Below are 19,083 nucleotides of genomic sequence, written 5' to 3' on the forward strand. Positions count from 1 at the left end.
TATTCTGTCTCAGTTCTTTTTCTCTGTCAAATTAGAATAATAATTCCTCTTCAGTGCACAGGAGTGCTGTGAAGATAATTTCATTAAGATTCGCAAAGCACTCAGACACTGTAGTGATGTGCACCACAGAAAAGCCCAGGAGGAAATTAAAAATTCTGTCTTCAGAACGGAACGTAAAAATGTGGCATGGGACCATACAGTGAACAATAACAAAGAAACAAAACGATGACTAGTTACTCATTCAGTGAGCATTATCTATATATTGTGCACGGCAGGAGACAAGAGTCCTGTGAGGGTCGCGGGGAAGCAGGGGGACAGACCATATGTGATCAGTTAATTAAAACCAGGCTCATAACACATGCCAGAAGATGGGGAAATAAAAGTAGCTGGACGATCCAAATTCTGGCAATTTCAACAGTTGAGTACTTGACTATAAATATATGGTAATATTTTTTTTAAATAGATGTTTTAAGTTTAATATGGGAGAAGCTTAAAACCTCTACCTACCTTGATTTCTTCCACTGAGATACAACTGGCCATGGTTTTGTCTAATGTTACAGCTGATCTTCTAATTCAATAAATTTGCTGCAATCTTTTTCCTGCCTCTCTCAAGTCAGTTTGATACCTTCTTGGAAATGTGCAGTATCCTACCACAGACAACCGATTTTTTTGGTAATAGTAATACATAAAATGAATGCTGTTAATATAAATAAAAAGTTGATTGTACCAATATAATACATGTTATATGAATGAAAACTAAAATTCACTGGCTGAATTACTTGAAGAATATCAGTCCCACTTGAGATTGTTATGCCTAACTACAGTAGTGTTTTTTTCAATTCCACCACTCTTAAGTTAAACAAATAAAAGGTTGCTTACAGCATTTATAAAGTATAAAAACTAGATTAAAAATCCACACTGACAGTTTGGGTTTGCCCTCAGAAAGTCACCTTTCTATTCCTGTTGACATTGCTCTGATTATCTGATTTTTTTCATTGCTCTGATTGCTGCATGGTCCCTTAAGAAGTCAATCAGTAAATTCCATGAATTTCATAGTGTCCCAGTAGCCTATATCCTCTTCCTTCACAGCAAGCTTTTAATAAAATATGGACTAATAATTATTAGACATATAGGACAATGTTGCTTTAGCAACAAATTTCCTTTTTCTTGTTTTCAAAAAATTCTTTAGAAGTGGGAAGAGCTATTCTCAAGATCTCTGCAGAACAGATACAGGGAAGTATTTTTAATGATTTTTTTCTTATATTTTTAAAATTTATCAGTTTTGTAGAACACTGGGGTTTTTTTACAAAAATATAAACCCGGGTCATCACTTTTCCCAGACGGTACTTAACAATCTTCATATTCTATAATTTCTTATACCTATGAAACAAAGAAGGTTGAATTACTAGTTTATTAGCTAAAAGTACCTATGTAGTAGTTTTTAGTTCTGTACATAACTTCACAATTAATGCAAATTGATAAGTTATAAAGTAGATTAATCTTAATAGAAGTAAGGTATACTTTAATTTATATATTTGATTCTAAGGGTTTAAAGGTTAAAAGTTGTAAATATTTTAAATATGATTATAGGGAAAGAGAATTTAAATGACCCAGCTTAAAGACTACTTGGATTTCACAACCATGAATAGCTACTCAGTAAATACAATAAACACTTCTGTAGTTGGCGTCTGGTATTTGCTGCGTTTAGTGCTCTTTGATTCTTATGTTTTTCCCCCATTAACAGGAATCATGTGAACACCAAATATGACTGTAATCTAGGAAGAACAAAATTATAGATGTCAAAATAGTAAGATTTTATAAGTCATGGAAATACAGATAATGGTATGGTTAAGTAAGTTTGTCTCACTTCACAGGAGAAATGCTCCATTTTTGAAAGATCAAGCAGAATTCCTGATTTAGGAAAGTATATTAACTTTACCTGAATCCCTGGGCATCTTCCAAGAAGCAAAGCTAGAATGAGACAGGTAAAAAATCAGCCATAATTGGAAAGCTTGAGAGAAGAAAGCATCTCTGTGGAACTGAACATTGGATTGTCTGAACTCATCCTCCACACCAAGTTCAAACAGATGGGTCTAAGAAGACACCATGGGACAGTGTACAGTGTGTCATTTATTGTTCAAAGCACCAATTACCATAATAGAGTTGGAAGTTCTCATAATTTTTCCTCATTGCATGACAATGGGGTTTAGATTTCCAAAGAATTTAAAGAATCCTCTGCTCTAGATAAATTTAAATGCTTTAGAGAGGTAGACGGAAATTTCAGTCACTGGCAGATGTTTGCTAAGAAGCTTCAAGAAGTTGCCACACACAGTGGATGAGCTTCAGCATGCCTGAGTAGTTAAAAAATCTCTCTTGGTCTGTTAAGTGTAACAAAAGAGTTAATCTTTTTGAATATAAGTCTGTACCAACTATTCAGATAGAATTTTTCACCTTGTGCAAGAACAGGTGTTTCAAAAGACCTCAGCAGAAACCCTAACCTCTATACAATGCAAATTGTTGTGGGTTTTAGGCCACAAGTTTCACTACTGGAAAACAATGAGTAGGACATCTAAAAAGATACTCTGTCAATATCTCTTTCGCACCTAGATCTCACAATCCTGATGGTAGAAGTTACCTGCTGTTTGAAAAAAGATGACCAAGCCCATTTGCCAAACAAAAATGCCATTGTAATGATGTGTAGGACAGGTTTCAAGACAAATGAATATAATATTAGAAATTAAACTGCTTAGATAAATCACAATGGTGCAGCATGCCTGACTGTTTTTCACATCCTCCTTAATGTGTGTATAAGTATCAATAGATCATGCTTTGCTGAAAGCATGTCTTCCTTCAACATTGGAGAATTCATACATTTCAGTCTCAGAAACAGGTAACTCACCATGTACAGATCCAGTATTTAACTCCTGGTTTGTTCCATTTTTAATCAAAAGCCACTCTTACAAGTAGACTTTATATTTAAAAAACTTAAAAGTGCCCTGAATTTATAAGTCTTGGTGAACTCTTTTGTATCCTAGCCCTGTTGTGAAACCAGTAAATAACTACGAAGAAAGAAGTCTCAGTTGTTGAATCTAAGCTTGTAGAGTCTGCATTACTTAGCCAAACTAACAAAGCAGCCTGGCTGATCTTAACAGAGGAAACAAACACTGAACAGGCACAACACTGGACATGTACTCTCACCCTGGAAAACCCGAACGGCAGGACAGACGAAACAGAGCAGGGAGTTCAGAGTGCCAGTGCCCTTGTTTTGCCAGGCCTGAAGATAGATAAAAACTAGTCCATGTAACTCAGTCTTCCTGTTTGCTAGTAAACTTGAGCAATCATTCAATAAATGTTTAAAAATAAATAGCATACAAGCATAAGTTTGTGTTCTTTCACTCCTTCCTTTCAGCTCCATCTCTAAATATCTGAGGGTGACTATACCTTTATAGGATCTTGTTATTAATGCCTTGCAACTTCTACTCTACATTGCAATAAATAAGTCTTATGATATTATTAATAAAGTTGTATAAAATTTTTCACACACCTTGTGTAATAGAACCCACTATTAAGGTGTGGCACACAACTGTTATTAAGGCTGGATGTACATTTTCTACATAAAATGAAGAACTATTCTTTTAGAGTGTCTGTTAGCATATAATCTCCAACCTCAGAGCACTTGCTTGTTTGAAACCAGAAAAATCTGGACTACGAAAGTACCAAAAAAATCAATGAATTAGGTATATTTTAAGTAAATTAAAAGAAGACTCATGGTTTATGTGTATCAGATATGTCTTTGCCCCATTATTCCACAAAAACAGAGCAAAACAAACTTTAAAAAACTGACTTATAAGTAAAGGGTTGGAAGATTTTATGCACAGGTGATATACAAAGAAATCCAGTTGTAAGTCTGCTAATGCATAATTTATTTTTTACGAACAAGTCATAGATCAGGCAATTCTTAAAAGAAGTCATTATGACAAAGAAAATGCAGCCAATTGCATCCTCTTTCCCTCCAGTGCGTCTGCAGAATATTTGAACGTTGGTGTTGTGTAATTTTGCACAACGATAGTTCTTCAGTGAGTCAGTGTTCTGAAGGAGACCAGACATACCAAGTTTTTTTTAAGTGATGTTTTTCATTATCTATTTGTCCTTGTTTTATAAAGATTCTGTGACCATGGACGTTTTTTGGTACCTTGGGCATGCCTGAGAGGGGATCTCCATGGCATTACTGAGGATCTTCATGAATTTGGATTCAAGGACTGGATTCTCTCTTCATGAAGCAATAAACTTACAAAAGCACAGAAGCAAATAAATAAAGACCAGACTTTTTAGCATTCCCTGGACACTGATCTCAAATACATTATATAGCTTCAAAAAATCCAGTAGCATACAGATTTTCAAAAGACCTTGTGTCTTGCAAGTTCATTCAAACACCTTGTGACTTGTAGTTTGATTGTGTGACATTTAGAGCTATTATACTCACTTTTCATTTTAAAATACAGCATTTAAAGTTATATAGAAAATTGTTTGGTCAGAATTCCTGTATGGAAGGTTCTTGTACTGCAGGTTACAAAACTAAGCATCGTACACTGGTGAAACAGATCATACATATGTTTTATAGCAAAATTTCTTCTTGATATTTCTAATGCTTACAAAAGCTGTTGTAAGATACACCATCTCATTCATATGATGGTTCTGTGGAACAGCACACAAATTATACATTTATTCGGATGCAACCCTTCACAGAGATAAACAATAGCAGCTATATAAATCTGTCAGATAACAGGTGGTATCCAAGGAAAAAATTCGTAATTTGATTTCTGAAGTGTAACATAAGCTATACTGTCCTGAATCTATCAGTCAGAGAAATACAAATTTTGCAAACACATATCTAGAAAAACAGTACAAAAAAAGTCCAGGAGTGGCAGGAAATCTAAAAATTATCTAACTGCCATAAAATACTGATAGTTACAGTAAGACAGTGAACCAACAATATCATTAGAGAGCAAGCAAAAAAAGTCAGTGGGAACTTAGTACCTATATCAAGCTTGGAAGAAGTGAAGAAAAAGGTAAAAAAAAAAAAAAAAGGGCAGAAAATAAAGCAGAAAAAAGATTTCCATAGAAATACACTTTGTTAGTGGCTGGAAATGTTGTATCAGCAAAAAAAACCAGCATAGCTCTGGGTATGCTATGCCATCACCCTGCATTGCCAAACAGCAAATAAATTACAACAGAAGAATACTCTTTTATCAGTGACACTTAGTAATTCTTTGCTCTTCCTAACTTTTCTAATTTTACTTAAAATATTCCTCATTTGTATCATAATTTGTATCATAATATGATTTTTTTGCTGGAATTGGCTGTGAGAAACAAGAAGTGTTCTTATATTCGGGGATAAGAGGAATAAAATGAGTATGAAATGAAATGGTATCAGAGGTTTTGGAAGTGACATTTTGTCTTTAATATATTTCTGGTCACGTGCTACAGTGCAAAACTCAAAGGGATATACTGTTCAAAGGCATAATTTTTAAAGTGGGGCACAACAATTTGGCCTGACAGCTTATTGTCATTGTCATCTGCTTGTTAAAAGTAGATACTCTTTAAAATTTTGAATAAACTTACACAAATTCTTCACTTCTAGAAGCATTACTGCTATGTGTAGCTCAGCTCTTCACTTTGCTTAAAAGGAGCCATATGCAAGCATGGACTAAATAATTCATAACTACAGCCCTCATTCCCTCTGTATGAAAAAATTCTGGAATTTGAATCTACTCTGTTAAGATGGCCTTGGATAATCTAGTAGCTTACAGAAACCTTAAGTTTGCCCTGACCAGATACGTCCACTGCTAGACCAGATACTTTCTTACCATTCCTAGTATGTGGCCGTGGGAAAATCACATTTGTGTACTTCAGCCACTGTCTGCTGGTGCAGCCCATTGGGACTGTGACCCAGAAGCCTCATTAACAGGTGAAGGATAGAGGGTAAATGCTGCAGGATCAACTTTATCCAAGCAAAACAGCTTATGATCAACCCTGTCATCACTATTATTATTATCTGCCCTCATTAGAAAGTCTGTAACACATCAGAGAATCTGTGCATCATACAGTTTGTGCATGACTAATGTTTTATGTAGTATTTATGTATGCGTATTCAGTCAACATCGGACAGGATGATTTCTGTTGAGTGATGCTGACATGCTGATATTCTTCAGGGGTTGCAGTGTCAGCATATAATGACAGAGGGCAATGCAGGTAAGTCTTAAGGGACTCATAGCCTGGGATATATTTAGGGAACTAGTAGTTGGAAAGTGTTTTTATATTACTCTGCAGAGATCATTCTGAGAATGGGTAAGTTTTAGATCACTTCAGCATGCAGAAGTCGAAGCTTCTTTTAGAAGAAACATGTGAATGACAAACCTCTTCCCTTTCTCTTGCCCTACACATGTGAATGCACCCTGAAACACCATCTAGGGCTACTGCAGCTGATGCCAAGTTTACTCAGATGTTTCAAACACACCAGTAAATTAAATGTGCCAGGGAAGTGTTCCTGTAAATCGAGGGCAACTGGCACAAAATTACTGCAGCTATTCTAGTAAAGTGTCTAGGTAGACCTCCAAAAGAGGGGCTGCAAGCACACTACCTGTCAGAGTGGGGAAAGCGCCCATAAATTCTGACTCCCAAATCATACCCAAGGATAATATTGGGCCATTTTAGGCACAGGACTAAAATACAGAAAGGAATATACTAATATAGGCATATCCAAAGAGTTTAACAGCCTTAGGATCTAACAGCTGTGGAAGTAACCTTCATGGCTTATAAAAAATTACTTCACCCGCAGATCTGGACCACATTGCTATGACTGTAAGCCAGGAATAAAAGACCGAGTGTACAGTTTTTACAGCATTTTTTGTTTCTGGGGGATGATCAGTGCTACCTAAATTTTGGAGATTTTATTAGTAGGCATTCCAAACTTAAACGTATTCTAGAAAGCATTGCATGATTTATGCAGTCTTAGTCAGAGGTTTATGCCCAAAGTCATAGCTATCACCTAGGAGCTTGAGAAGAAAGTTTAAAAGTGTAGTGCACAGCTGGAACATGGGGCATTTATCCTACTAAAATAAGAGGTGGATTCTAAGCTAAATTTCATCTTCCCTTTTCTCAGTAAAAGTGTAAGTGGCTTTATGTGAAAAACAAAAGCATAGTTACCAATTAAATGAAAAGAAGCAATTTAGTAGATGAACAGTTGGACTTTGATACTCATCTAAGTTGGTGACTGTTTTACAGTTTCGTGATCTTATTGCCCATTAAATCTACATTTACTCTCTATTTCTTAAGTTAACAGTTAGGAAAAACACTTATGAATTTGATTATTTTTATCCCGTTCAACAGAAAATAATTTTAAATTGTAGCTGTCTACCAGTTTCTTCCAGGGATAGAATAAGAAAGATAAACCAAAACCCAGGTGAATATACCGCAAACCTTTGCAGGTCTTCTGGAGAAGTGTTACAGAATTTCCCAACAGAGAATGAACCTTCCAGCTTGCTCACTGGTGAGACTTACATCCATTATCTATGGGAGCCAATTTGTGCCAAGTAAGTGATCAGATTCAAGACGACAGCAACAAAGGATTTATTCCTGGATTTGATGATAGCTACATCTCTAAGCTATCAAGTGAATTTAGATTTAGGGATGGATATGACTCTGTAGCTTACACCAGAGTTACACTGGATTCTCTGTAGTGCCATCTTGTGACAGCAGGACATATGCAGATTTGAAACTGGACTATGAAACATTCATATGCCATTTCAAGGCATAAAAATGTTTCAAAAGAAACATTTTTAGATACTGCTATTGTTTTAAAAAGCTGAAGAGTGGGAAAAAAACAGAAAAGACACAGCTATTACTGCTTATATTTAAGTTACAAGATTTTTTCTGTACTGCATTGAATACAGAATTGCAGGGAAGAGAAGCACTTTGTGAACTTTGTGAAATTTTGTTTAATTGCATATAAAGACTTTTCTTAAAATAAGCTCATTAAAGTTGTCACATCAAGTACTCTAAGGAAACACTACTTGAGCCAGTACTGTTGAATATCTTCATCGTTGACATTGACAGTGGGATTGAGCGCACCCTCAGCATGTTTGCAGATGACACCAAGCTGAGGGTTCAGTTGACAAGCTTGTGGGACAGAACATATTCCAGAGGGACCTAGATAAGCTTGAAAAGTGGGCCCGTCTGAACCTCATGAGGTTCAAGGTGGCCAAGTGCAAGGTCCTGGTATTACTACAGGCTGGAGGATGAAAAGGTTGACAGCAGTCCTGCAGAGAATGACTTGGGAGTGCTGGTGGATGAAAAGGTGGACATGAGCCAACAATGTGCACTTGCAGTCCAGAAAGCCAACTGTGTCCTGGACTGCATCAAAAGAAGTATGATCAGGAGGGTGGCAGAGGTGATTCTGCCCCTCTACTCCACCCTAGTGAGATCCCACCTGGAGTACCACATACAGCTCTGGAGTCCTCAGTAAAGGAAAGACTTGGACCTGTTGAAGTGGGTCCAAATGAGGGCCCCAAAAATGATCAGAGTTGGGCTTGTTCACTGGGGAAGAAAAGGCTCTAGGGAGATGTTATTGCAGCCTTTCAGTATCTAAAGGGGGCTTACAAGAAAGATGAGAACAGACATTTTAGTAGGGCATGTTGCAGTAGGACAAGGGGTAGTGGTTTTAAACTGAAAGAGGGTAGATTCAGACTAGGTATAAGAATGAAATTTTTTATGATGATGGTGGTGAAACACTGAATTAGGTTGCCCAGAGTGGTGGTAGACGCTTCATCCCTGGCAACATTCAGGGTCAGGTTGGATGGGGTTCTGAGCAAGTTGATCTTGTCGAAGCTCTGGTCAGCCTCATACAGGACCCTCAGCTATGTGATGGACTGCTCATTGCAGGAGGGTTGGACTAGATGACCTTTAAAGGTCCCTTCCAACTGAAACTGTTCTATGATTTTATAAAACACCAAGTTTGGGATTCTCAGAACAGCTGTTAACATGCAAACTCAACATAATGTCTGCACAACAAAGGAAAGGACAGAATTCAACTGCTGTGGCAAACATTCATTTGTCTTAACCTTTACATTTTTGAACTACTTTTTTTCCTTTGCAGTTTGCAGCTTCATTGACTGACTACATTGCAAGTCTGGCAAGGCTTTGAACACGCTGTAGGTGCAATATTCTTGTATCCAGGTTAGGATGTCACAGATGTAACAACTAACAAACTGGAGAGCAGCTCTGCTGGAAAAGAGCTGGAGGTCCTGGTATACAGCAAGCTGAGGATGAGTGAGCAGTGTGCTCTGGCAGCAAAGGCCAACAACATCCTGGTCTATACTAACACAAGCACAGATTAAGGGATATGATTGTTCCACCTTATGCAGCACTTGTTAGAGCACATCTAGTGTGCTACTGCACCCAGTTTTGGACAACCAGTACAAGAAATGTTGACAAACTGCAGCAAGTCAAGCAGAAGGCCACCAAGATGGTCCCTATCTCCCTCAAATATCCCTTCTTGGAAATCTCCTGGTAGGGCACTAATTGACTTTTGTGGCTCTGTTTAGCCTCATATGGGACCCTCACCCATGTGATGGACAGCCACGCTGCCCCATGGGTGCAGGGACTCCATTTAAACTGGGCTTTGGGTCTTTGGCTCCTACCTATGAGTGCTGGTCTCAGCCACTCCTGCCCATAGACTCCACCAACGCTGACCCCCGTGGGCTGATTTCCTGGCTTGATCTTGGAGCTGCCCCACCCTCACAGACTTGTTAGATGTCCTGGACTTGGGGCTGCCCCTCCTTCATGCCCCCCACCTCTCACCCCATCCCATCACCTGTCCTGCTCTCCTCCTGGGGTGGAGAGATGACTGCTGAGGTCCCTGCCCTGCCAGCCCTGGCATTCCCCTTAACTCCCTGGACTCAGGGAGATACTGGCCCTTAGGAAGCAGATGGCTCTCACTGTGCTCTGGCATCTGGCTAGTCTTGATTACATTTTGAGGTGGCTTGTTCTCTGCACTGACAACTCAAATGCTTAAATATAGGTGCCTGGGAACAAGGCATCTAACCCTGTCACATAGAGACAAATACTTGTGGGGTTCACAGCTCCCCCAATTATTATAGAGGATATTCAAGATAATAAAGCTGCCATGTCTTGCTCGAGCTGAAACAGAACAATAATATGAGACATTGATAATTAAAAATGTTATTTGGATAATCTGTAGAAAAGGTGCCGATGGAAATTTTTGATTATATACTTTATTTGAAGATCCATTTAGTCTTCCGCAAAATGTAAACTCACCATAATGCAGAAAGACCAGTCTTGCCACATTCACTCATTTCAAAGTTAGGCATGTTGTTGCATTTATAAATTATATAAAAAGAGACTCAGATGAAACAGAATGTGTCTTTAAATGTGCTAGCCCAATTATCTAACAAGATCATAATAAATCAGATAAAACCAATATTTGCTACAGTTGAAAAAGATTATTTTTTAGGTAAGCACACTGTTCCAGACATTTAATATAAACTAGCCAAGCAATTTCTGTAATTTGATATATAACAAATGAGGAATGCTGATAAGCTACAGACATTTTATTCTGTGCACTTATATCAACAATTTTAGTGCAGTTTCTACTAATGGCATCATTACCATGGTATCAACATAATCCTAAAATATCTTATTAGAGCAAGGAAAAATCTTGTGTTTTACAAGCAACACTACTTACAATTACATACAATATGAATAAAAGCGAGATGAGTTTAACATATATGAGACAAAGCAAACTATTTTGCTAAACTTAAACTTCTCCTTTAAAATATCTTTTGCTGACTTTTATATTTAAATAATGAAATTGAATCAATTCAGAAGCTTGTCTTATCCTGCTTTGGATTCTAGAGGGCAGGATTGATTTACTGTAGCAGATTAGACAAGGGCAAAAAAAGTAAAATCCACTGATCAATTTGTTACAGCTTCACCTGCAGGTGTTCAAAGTTGGAAGATGGATATCTCCATGTTTTTTCATTTGGTGTATATTGCTGCAAGCTGTGGAATTCATAGTGATGTGTGCTGCATATGCTCCCACTCCATTGCTGTCGATACACATTGGCTTCAATATGCATTAAAGTATCAGTACCTTACAGGAAAAGCTTCCCACTATGTGGAAAACATAATTGCTTTTGCATAAAACTCATTTGTTAATTCTACTGCTGATTTTGGTGTGATTCACTGACCAAAGGCCTTATGAAAAAGGGTATGTGTACTCATTCATTCTTAAAAAGATTGTGTAGGTCTGCCAGGAGCTATCTAAACTATATAAACATGTTACAATCTGCTAAATACTCATTGAATGTCCAGTGGCACAACACGTTAGATGTGCCAGAAAGCACCAGCTGAATTTCCAGTGCTATGAGCTAATCAATTTGCTATAATTTTACCAGTTATGTGTAGTAGAAGAGTTTGTACTAAAATCTGAGAAAGTTATCGATCCCCTTTCTCCCTGCTGCCCCCCAATTCACTTTCTGAGACAGTCTACTTGTTAATGCATGTTTGCTTATTCACAGACCTGACTAGCTGGTCTTTCCAATAAAGGGTACGTGTGCTCTTGTATAGTTGGAAGACATTTGGAATGGACTCTCAGAGACAGTAACTGTGTAGCAGGTACATCTTTGTACCCAGTTATTGCCCTGCTGTGTAATACTTAAAAGACAATTTTAGTTGTGAAATACTTTCTGTTTCAAGACAGGTAATGATGTGTAAAGTATCCCAGAGGACTGAGCTCCAGAAATCTGAAGTGGTTTCTGATAAGAAGAAATTCCATTTTAGAGACCTTCTAAAGAAAGTTCCTGTGTCTCTCCATAAAAGCTTCAAAGTAAATAATGATAAAATTGACATTTTTTGCCTTGGGAACTCCAGTGTTGTCTCTTCCTAAATTCTCGTGCTCTGTAGTTGCAATGACATGGTGTCCCTCCAGGTACTCTTACTAATAGGTATTGAAAAATATTGCCAGAAAGGAAAGTTCTGGTATGAAAAGACACAGGATTTTAATAAGCTGCTTCTGACATCAGTCAGATGTCAGATATAATACTTTGGCTCTTTCCTTGAGCTCTATCTAGGTAGCAAAATCAAAGTTTTAAAATATGGGGTAATTTACACCTCACTCCGAAAAAAAACCTCCAAAGGCTGGAAATGAGAAAGTGAGGAAAAGATTTATACAGGTTTTAATACTGAAATTACCTGTGGCACAAGACAAAGATTAAAATAAAAGCAGAGTAATTTAATTCCACAAACCAGGTGTGTGCAACTTGTATGTGAGGTCTAGGGAGAGATTTAGAGGAAGAGTTACATCTATCGGTACACTAACTCTGAGAAACACCTCTCTTCATCATTCATCTATAAAGATGTCAAGCCATTTAATCAGCCATGGTGCTGTGGATACCAATTTATACAAACGCTTCATTGTAAAAGCTCCTCTTAAGAGAAGAACACCTAAGAAATATGTAATCTCATAAACCTTCCCTTCTGTTTCCTGTCTGCCTTCTTGGGGATTTTCAAGTTAATCAAGATGTTGACCTTTATCTTCTGCTGCTGCTTACATTTTAGAAAGACTACTGTCCTTCACCATAGTAGGTATAATCATAACCTCTTCAGATGGATTAACTCATCAACCTGTTCTGAAAAACATGCTGATGTCTCCAGGCAAAGGCTCAACTTCTAGATCCCACTGGATTAACAAAACCTGCCTAAGAGATTTTTGTTTGTTTGCAGGATTTTATTTGGTTTTATCAGTTTTGTTCACAATGTAATCCTACCAACAGCTGCATCAGCACAACCTAGAGTAGTAGCATATGGCAGCACAGGAGAAGAAACGTGCAATGTGGGAGAGAGGCAGGAATACCTTAAGTGGAATTTGTCCTCAGGGTGGTTTGTGTTTGGTTTTTTTTTTTAATACACTGACAATGGGTTCATACAAATGTGTGCACAGTGAAGGCCATGATTTGTTTAAGCATATAAAGTAGCTTATCATGTGCATTACACTACTGTCTCCTCCTCCGAGTAGATAAGGCAGTGACCAAACACACTGAAAAAGAGATGCATTTCCTAATCCCAAGGTCAGAGGACTAGTATGGTGCCACCAAAGAGGTAACAGCCTTTCAGGAATCATACTTTTTAGTGCCAATAGCAGACTGAGGTATTGCCACACCCATCCACCCTGACTCCTCATACCTAGCCTTGTGTGGCGGAGTTGTGCCGGACCAACTAGCTGGCTGTGCTGTTAACCAGATGAGGAACATACCTGGTTTAAAAAAAAAACACGATAAAATTTATATAAATTATGTATATTTAAAAATAATAGCAAGACTGTTTTTTAAGCTGGGTCATCTCCTTTATCTGCTTTGCAGAACAGCTGCAAAAACACTTCTGGGGACAGAAGTGAGGGAATGGCATGCTGAAGATTGAGGGGGGGAATACCTGGTAGTGGAAGGGTGGCTGAGGGAGAAATACTGACTTAAGCTATTGCATCCAAAAAATTCACATTGTGATAATACAGTCCGAGAGAAAATACCAACTGAAAGCTCACTGTGGTTTTATTTTCGTAGACCCACATATGGCTGTCATGCTTTCTTGCAGCTGGAAAATTAATTTGTCTTAAGCCTGATGAACTTTTTTAAGGTGTCATCTGTACTAAGTGAATCACAAAGATTCACACCTTTCTCTAATCCAGGTAAGTAAGCAGCAAGATATAAACCCTGTGACTTTCAAGGAGAGACACTTAGCTGAGACATTATTATTCCTCAAACTTAAGAGGAGTAACTAGTGCTTCGGTCAGCAACTGAAGGGGAATTTGAAACAAATTTTCACAGCAGATTGTAGTTTTTTTTTTAATAGTCATGACCATAATATTATGGATTAGCAATGCTTGCTCCATGGAGCTAGAGGTAGGAAAATGAAAGCAGTCTGTAATGTAATCTGATGTACAGGAAAAAAATTGGGGCTTGTCATATTAGGAATGGGAGCCTAGGTTTTTTAATGACTTTGCATAAACTCTGTAATTATTTTTTAAATTGGTCTAAGTGCTCAGGGACTTCTCTGTGGGAATTCTGTCCCCTCTCTTATCACTAGTTGATGCAGATAATAATTTTTATCCCACACTTAGTGTGTTCCACTACTTGAGCAGTGTATCTGTGACCACCTATGAGGTTGCAGCTTATGACTCTCATCAATGATAACAGCAGTAAACTTACCAGGAATTTAAGAAGTCTTAGGAAATCAGAGATTTGAATGCTTGTCCTTAGCTTTGGATTATGAGTGGTTCCACCATTACATGCTTGTTTTTTGCGTCTGGGGATTAGCAAGGGTCAGTAGCTCCTTTTAAGAAGGAAACCGTGACTTGAATTCCCTCACATAATTGGTAATCTTTCCTTATGTCTGTTGAGTTTTAATTCATTATTTTAAAATTAAACAGAATTTGCTGGCTTCTTTTACTTCTCTAAGAAGTTCTGTTGCAGATTCCAGCTTGCACACAGCTGAAAAACAAATTATGCGTGTACACATGTACATGTGCCTGCCTATTTGCATATATGTCTGTGTATATATATATGTGTGTGTGTTTGTGTACATATATATACTTACTTACATGGAAAGACTGACAATTATGCTCCCTTCTGTTAATCCCACCATCTGCTATTTAGCCATCACGCCCCAGAGAGGCAATTATTCAAAGTAATGTGTATGGGGAGAGAAAAGCAATGGCAGGTACTAGGATTTAGGAATGCATATCTTCACCATAGCTTATGATTGGGAAAACCCTGTCAGGTTATTCTAAGGAAATCTCCAGGCACCTTAAACACAAATGTGTAGTTTTAAATAGCACAGCATAGATTTGAAAAGGGTCTGAAGGCAGCACTAGTCAGATTATGGTGTTGTCATAGCAACAGACATTGAAATTCAAAATATGAATTACAAAACAGGGGTGGGAGAAAAAGAAGGATAGAGAAGAGAAAAATAGCAAGTAATGAAAAACTGTAAAAAGAATATGAAAATTCCCTAACTAACTAACTAAAATATCCCTTTTTCTGCATAATACTACTTGCGGTTTTTTTACCTTTTCCATACAACAATTTGCAAATGCTTTATAAATATTAACAGTCTATGCCTTCTAACATCCCTCGAGGAAAGTATTGATGTTGCCATTTATAGATAGAAATACTGAGGCAGATATAGCTTTGTGGAAGTATAATGTCTATGGCAGAGGTGAAGAGAGTTCAGCTGTTTGCTGAGCTACATACTCATATGCTCTTTGTTTCATTGCTTTAACATGCCTGAGTTTTATGATGTTATTATCTAGATATGTAATAGAAGAACAAGAGTAATTTTCATAACATTCTGGTTTTGACACAAAAGCTCCAGTGCCTTAATACCAGCTTGTGTAGTTATTTAAACATTTTACTATATTTCTTCACAATAACAGTGACAGTAAATAGGTAAAGAATAAGTAGAATGGAAAACTGCAATGATTTTTTTTCCAAAGCTGTACAGTAGTTTAGAAAGAGATACTAATTTGTCTCTAACTCATCAAGGACCTGCAACAAATGTAACTCAACAGGAAGGAATTAATATGCCCATGCTGGGGATCAAGGAATAATATTGTTGGTCAAAAGCCTGAGACTACTGATGATTTTTTTCTCAATTTATTATTTTTATCCCTCACAGACATCTCTTTGTGATCTTTTATTCTGAGTATACCTCTATAATAAATTCTCTGTATTACTGACTTGTGTATAATAGAACTCTTTTTTTTATGTTGGATTTTGCAATGACTCCCATTTTACTTCAGCATTTTGAAGAAGTGATAATGAAGAACTTTCCCTCTCTCTCTTTCCTGCATTTATGTTTCCCCTCCAGGCATGTAATTTAATTTAAACTTGTTATCATTCTTGAAGTAATATAATGCTACAGTATCTGTCCCCTAAGAATAACTTTAAGGTTTTTCAACAGGAGTATCAGCAGTATAAAGCAGATAACTTGCCAGTCACATCCAGGAATTTTAGGCAATGAGCCACAAACAAAGAAATTAGACAAAGGTAGAAAAGAAGCATTCAAAATTATGAAAATGTGCTGACTGAATTATAGACTGGCAGTGTACCAGAAGAGTTTCAGCAAACAGAACAAAAAGAAAAGGATTCTTGAAACATAGAGCTTAATCAAATAGGACAAGAGTTTTGCTATTTAAGGAGCAAATCCTCTGGTATTTCTAGGATCACGATGGTGGGTGAATAGATTACGATAGAAAGACTTAAAATTCTCTGGTAGCTGGGAAGCCAGCAGAAATTAAAGCATGAACTTAGAGATGAGTCATGTGGGAGGAGAAGAAAGACCCAGGACATTAAACTTAAATTTTCAGGTACTTTTACTAGACAGTTGGTATTTTTTCAGGTAGTTGAGCCATATAGTGCTCTGTCTGGTAGGTGTTGAGGTGTTGCACCACAGAATTCGTCATGCAACCAGGTGCTTACCAAGTTTCTCAGAAGGCAGTTTTGCAATAAGGTCTGAAACAATGCTTCAATGACACCATTGTGCAAAATAGCAGGTTTAAAGTACTGACTTTGATCAGCTTTGGTTTAGCATGAAGCTATATATTTAATGTGTAGGATTTAACATGTAGGAGCAAAGGGGAGAGGCTGGAAGAACATATGTCCAGGGTTTGACAGAATGCGCTGAAGCAAAGCATGTTCATTATCTTGATCCTTTTTGCGTCCTTCGGATACTTTTAGGACTCATCCTCTCTGCTTCTGGAGTTAGATAATGGACCCTAAGTCAAGCCAGGTAGGTATGGGGCAGAGGATATCTCATATGGGGTTGAGTGAAGGAATGTATGCAGAACCAGATAGCTGGGATGGGAAAGGGAGGAAAGGATTAGCATCAGCAGCCTGGCAGAAATAAACTTGTTAATTTGGCTTTTAATTTTATGTGTTAATATACTTTTTAAAGCTTTTCATATTCAATTAATAATTGCAATTTCTAAATAAAATTGGCAATTTGGTATTCAAAATAGTTTAGAATCATAGAATCATTTAGGTTGAAAAAGACCTTTGAGATCATCTATTCCAATCGTCAACCCAGGACTGAAAAGTCCACCACTAAACCATGCTTATACGTACATCTACACATTTACTGAATGCCTCCAGGGATGGTGATTCTGCCATCTCCCGGGGCAGGGATACGTCTACACTATACTGCAGTCACTGCATTATAGTCCTACAGTTTTTTTTTTCATCTTTAATCTAACAAATATCTCAAAGCTTTAAGGGAAAAAAATGACTACAAAAAAGCACAAGGAATCCTTTCTTCCTCAAAAGTCAAGCAGGTTTCTCAACAAAGTTTAAAAAAATCGAATCAGAAAACTAACGAGAAGATATTTTTATATCCTCATACCATTGTCTACCAGTTTTCAGCATGTTCTCAGGTCTCAAGGCCACCTAAATTACCAAACTGGAGACATAACCATACAAGACCTTTAGGCATGTGTGACTGACAAGGTATCTGCCCAGTAAAATAGGTTATGTTTGAATATAGCTGAACCAAGACTGAATCAGGATGTTTGCAACTGCACTTACCATAAAACCTGTCATTAATGATACCTTGGACAGAATTCAGTATTTGCATCTGATTTAACATATTTATCTCAATACAACATTATTGATAAGTATCCGAATGTAAATTACATCTTAAAACCACACTTTCTACTATGACTCAATAACTTTTTTTGTAGTATTATGCAAACTTGCTTCTAACTGTATATGGGTCTCAACTTGCCTCAAAATGCATACAGATGAGGTACAAAAGAATGTAATTCTTTCTCATCTGATAAGCAGGTAAATAAAGGAAAGTGTTTCTATATGATGTTTTGGAAGAAAAAAAGGCACAAATGGCTGTAACAGAAGCAGAAAACTGCACACAGCAAAGTGTGCAGCACAAAGCACTCTGGATGAAAAAGGAGCTGTGGGTTGGAATACGATTGCTCTGCCCACAGCCAGTTTTGTAGACACCTTTGCAAGTAACCAGCGACCGGCAGCCCCTTGGGAGAGGGTGTTTTTAGATTTGTCCCCGACCCCGATCTCACCCGTTACACGGTGCTCACGCTGCTCCCGGTGCACGCGGTGGTACCAGGCCACGCGGCTTAATTAAACTGAGGTTTTAATTTGCTTTATAAACACAGGCTGTTACAAGCCTTTAATATTCATGCAGTTTCCCTAAACCCGTCAAGTTAGTGTCACTACAAGAGCTGTTTTTCATTTGTCATGTTTTCTTGTTTATTTTTTTGGCTATTGTTCCCCCTTTGCCCCCCCACCCCCCTTCACAGCCCCCCATCCCCACCCCCCTTCTTTTCTGCTTCTCATTTACCAGCTGGCAAGGAACAAAACACAAAGACTCCTTGTCTGCCTGTCTGTGACCTGCAACGTCTATAGAGTTATTTTCTCAGGATTTGCCATCTTGAAGTTTCACACATCTCTTCACTGTTTGCGCCTACGTCTCCAGGGTCAAGCAATAAACAGCACAGAAATCACACCAATACTTCAAACCCGGTGTACGTGGTACCGTAGTGTTGCCATGATGTAAATATTCCTTACCACTCAGTAAACCTGACATTTAACCTCCCGTGCCATCCTTTGCTAACGCTAAGGTATTTCTAGGCGTGTCTAAGAAAAAAAGAAGTTGCGATAAACCCCGTTGCTGGGAGACGGACGCCCCGCGCAGCAGAGGCGGAGCGGGGAGAGGCGGAGCAGCCCCGCCCCCCGGTCCGGAGCGGCACGGCTGCTGGCCAATCGCGCCGCCGCTCCCGGCCGGGAGACGGCAGCGGTGGCGCGTCTTTCCCCGCTGACTGGCCGCCAGAGCTGCAGCGCGTCACCGGGAGGCGGGGAGCGGCTGGATTGGCCGGGAGGGAGCGCGGAGCCTGGCGCGGATTGGCCCGCGCCAGTCACGTGGCGCTGGTGGGGCCGTGACGCCCGCGGTGGCGGAGGGGCTCGGCTTGTCAGGTAGGTAGGTGCT

At 38.4% G+C, this 19,083-nt stretch overlaps 1 protein-coding gene across 5 annotated transcripts in view; it reads left to right on the forward strand.

Annotated features, from left to right (window-relative positions):
• The first annotated feature begins 2,562 nt into the window (after positions 1–2,562).
• FER (FER tyrosine kinase) overlaps positions 2,563–19,083 on the forward strand; it is a 202,445-nt gene continuing 185,924 nt past the window's right edge. For 3 of the 5 annotated variants that reach the window (XM_080371961.1, XM_080371963.1, XM_080371964.1), the window contains exon 1: positions 2,563–19,070. The gene's annotated coding sequence lies outside the window, so the exon portion shown is untranslated. The remainder of the gene's footprint in view (positions 19,071–19,083) is intronic. The other 2 variants (XR_013924856.1, XM_080371965.1) reach the window with 2 other exon arrangements.

The sequence above is a fragment of the Falco punctatus genome, assembly GCF_963210335.1.
Source record: "Falco punctatus genome assembly, chromosome: Z".
Taxonomy (NCBI): Eukaryota; Metazoa; Chordata; class Aves; order Falconiformes; family Falconidae; genus Falco; species Falco punctatus.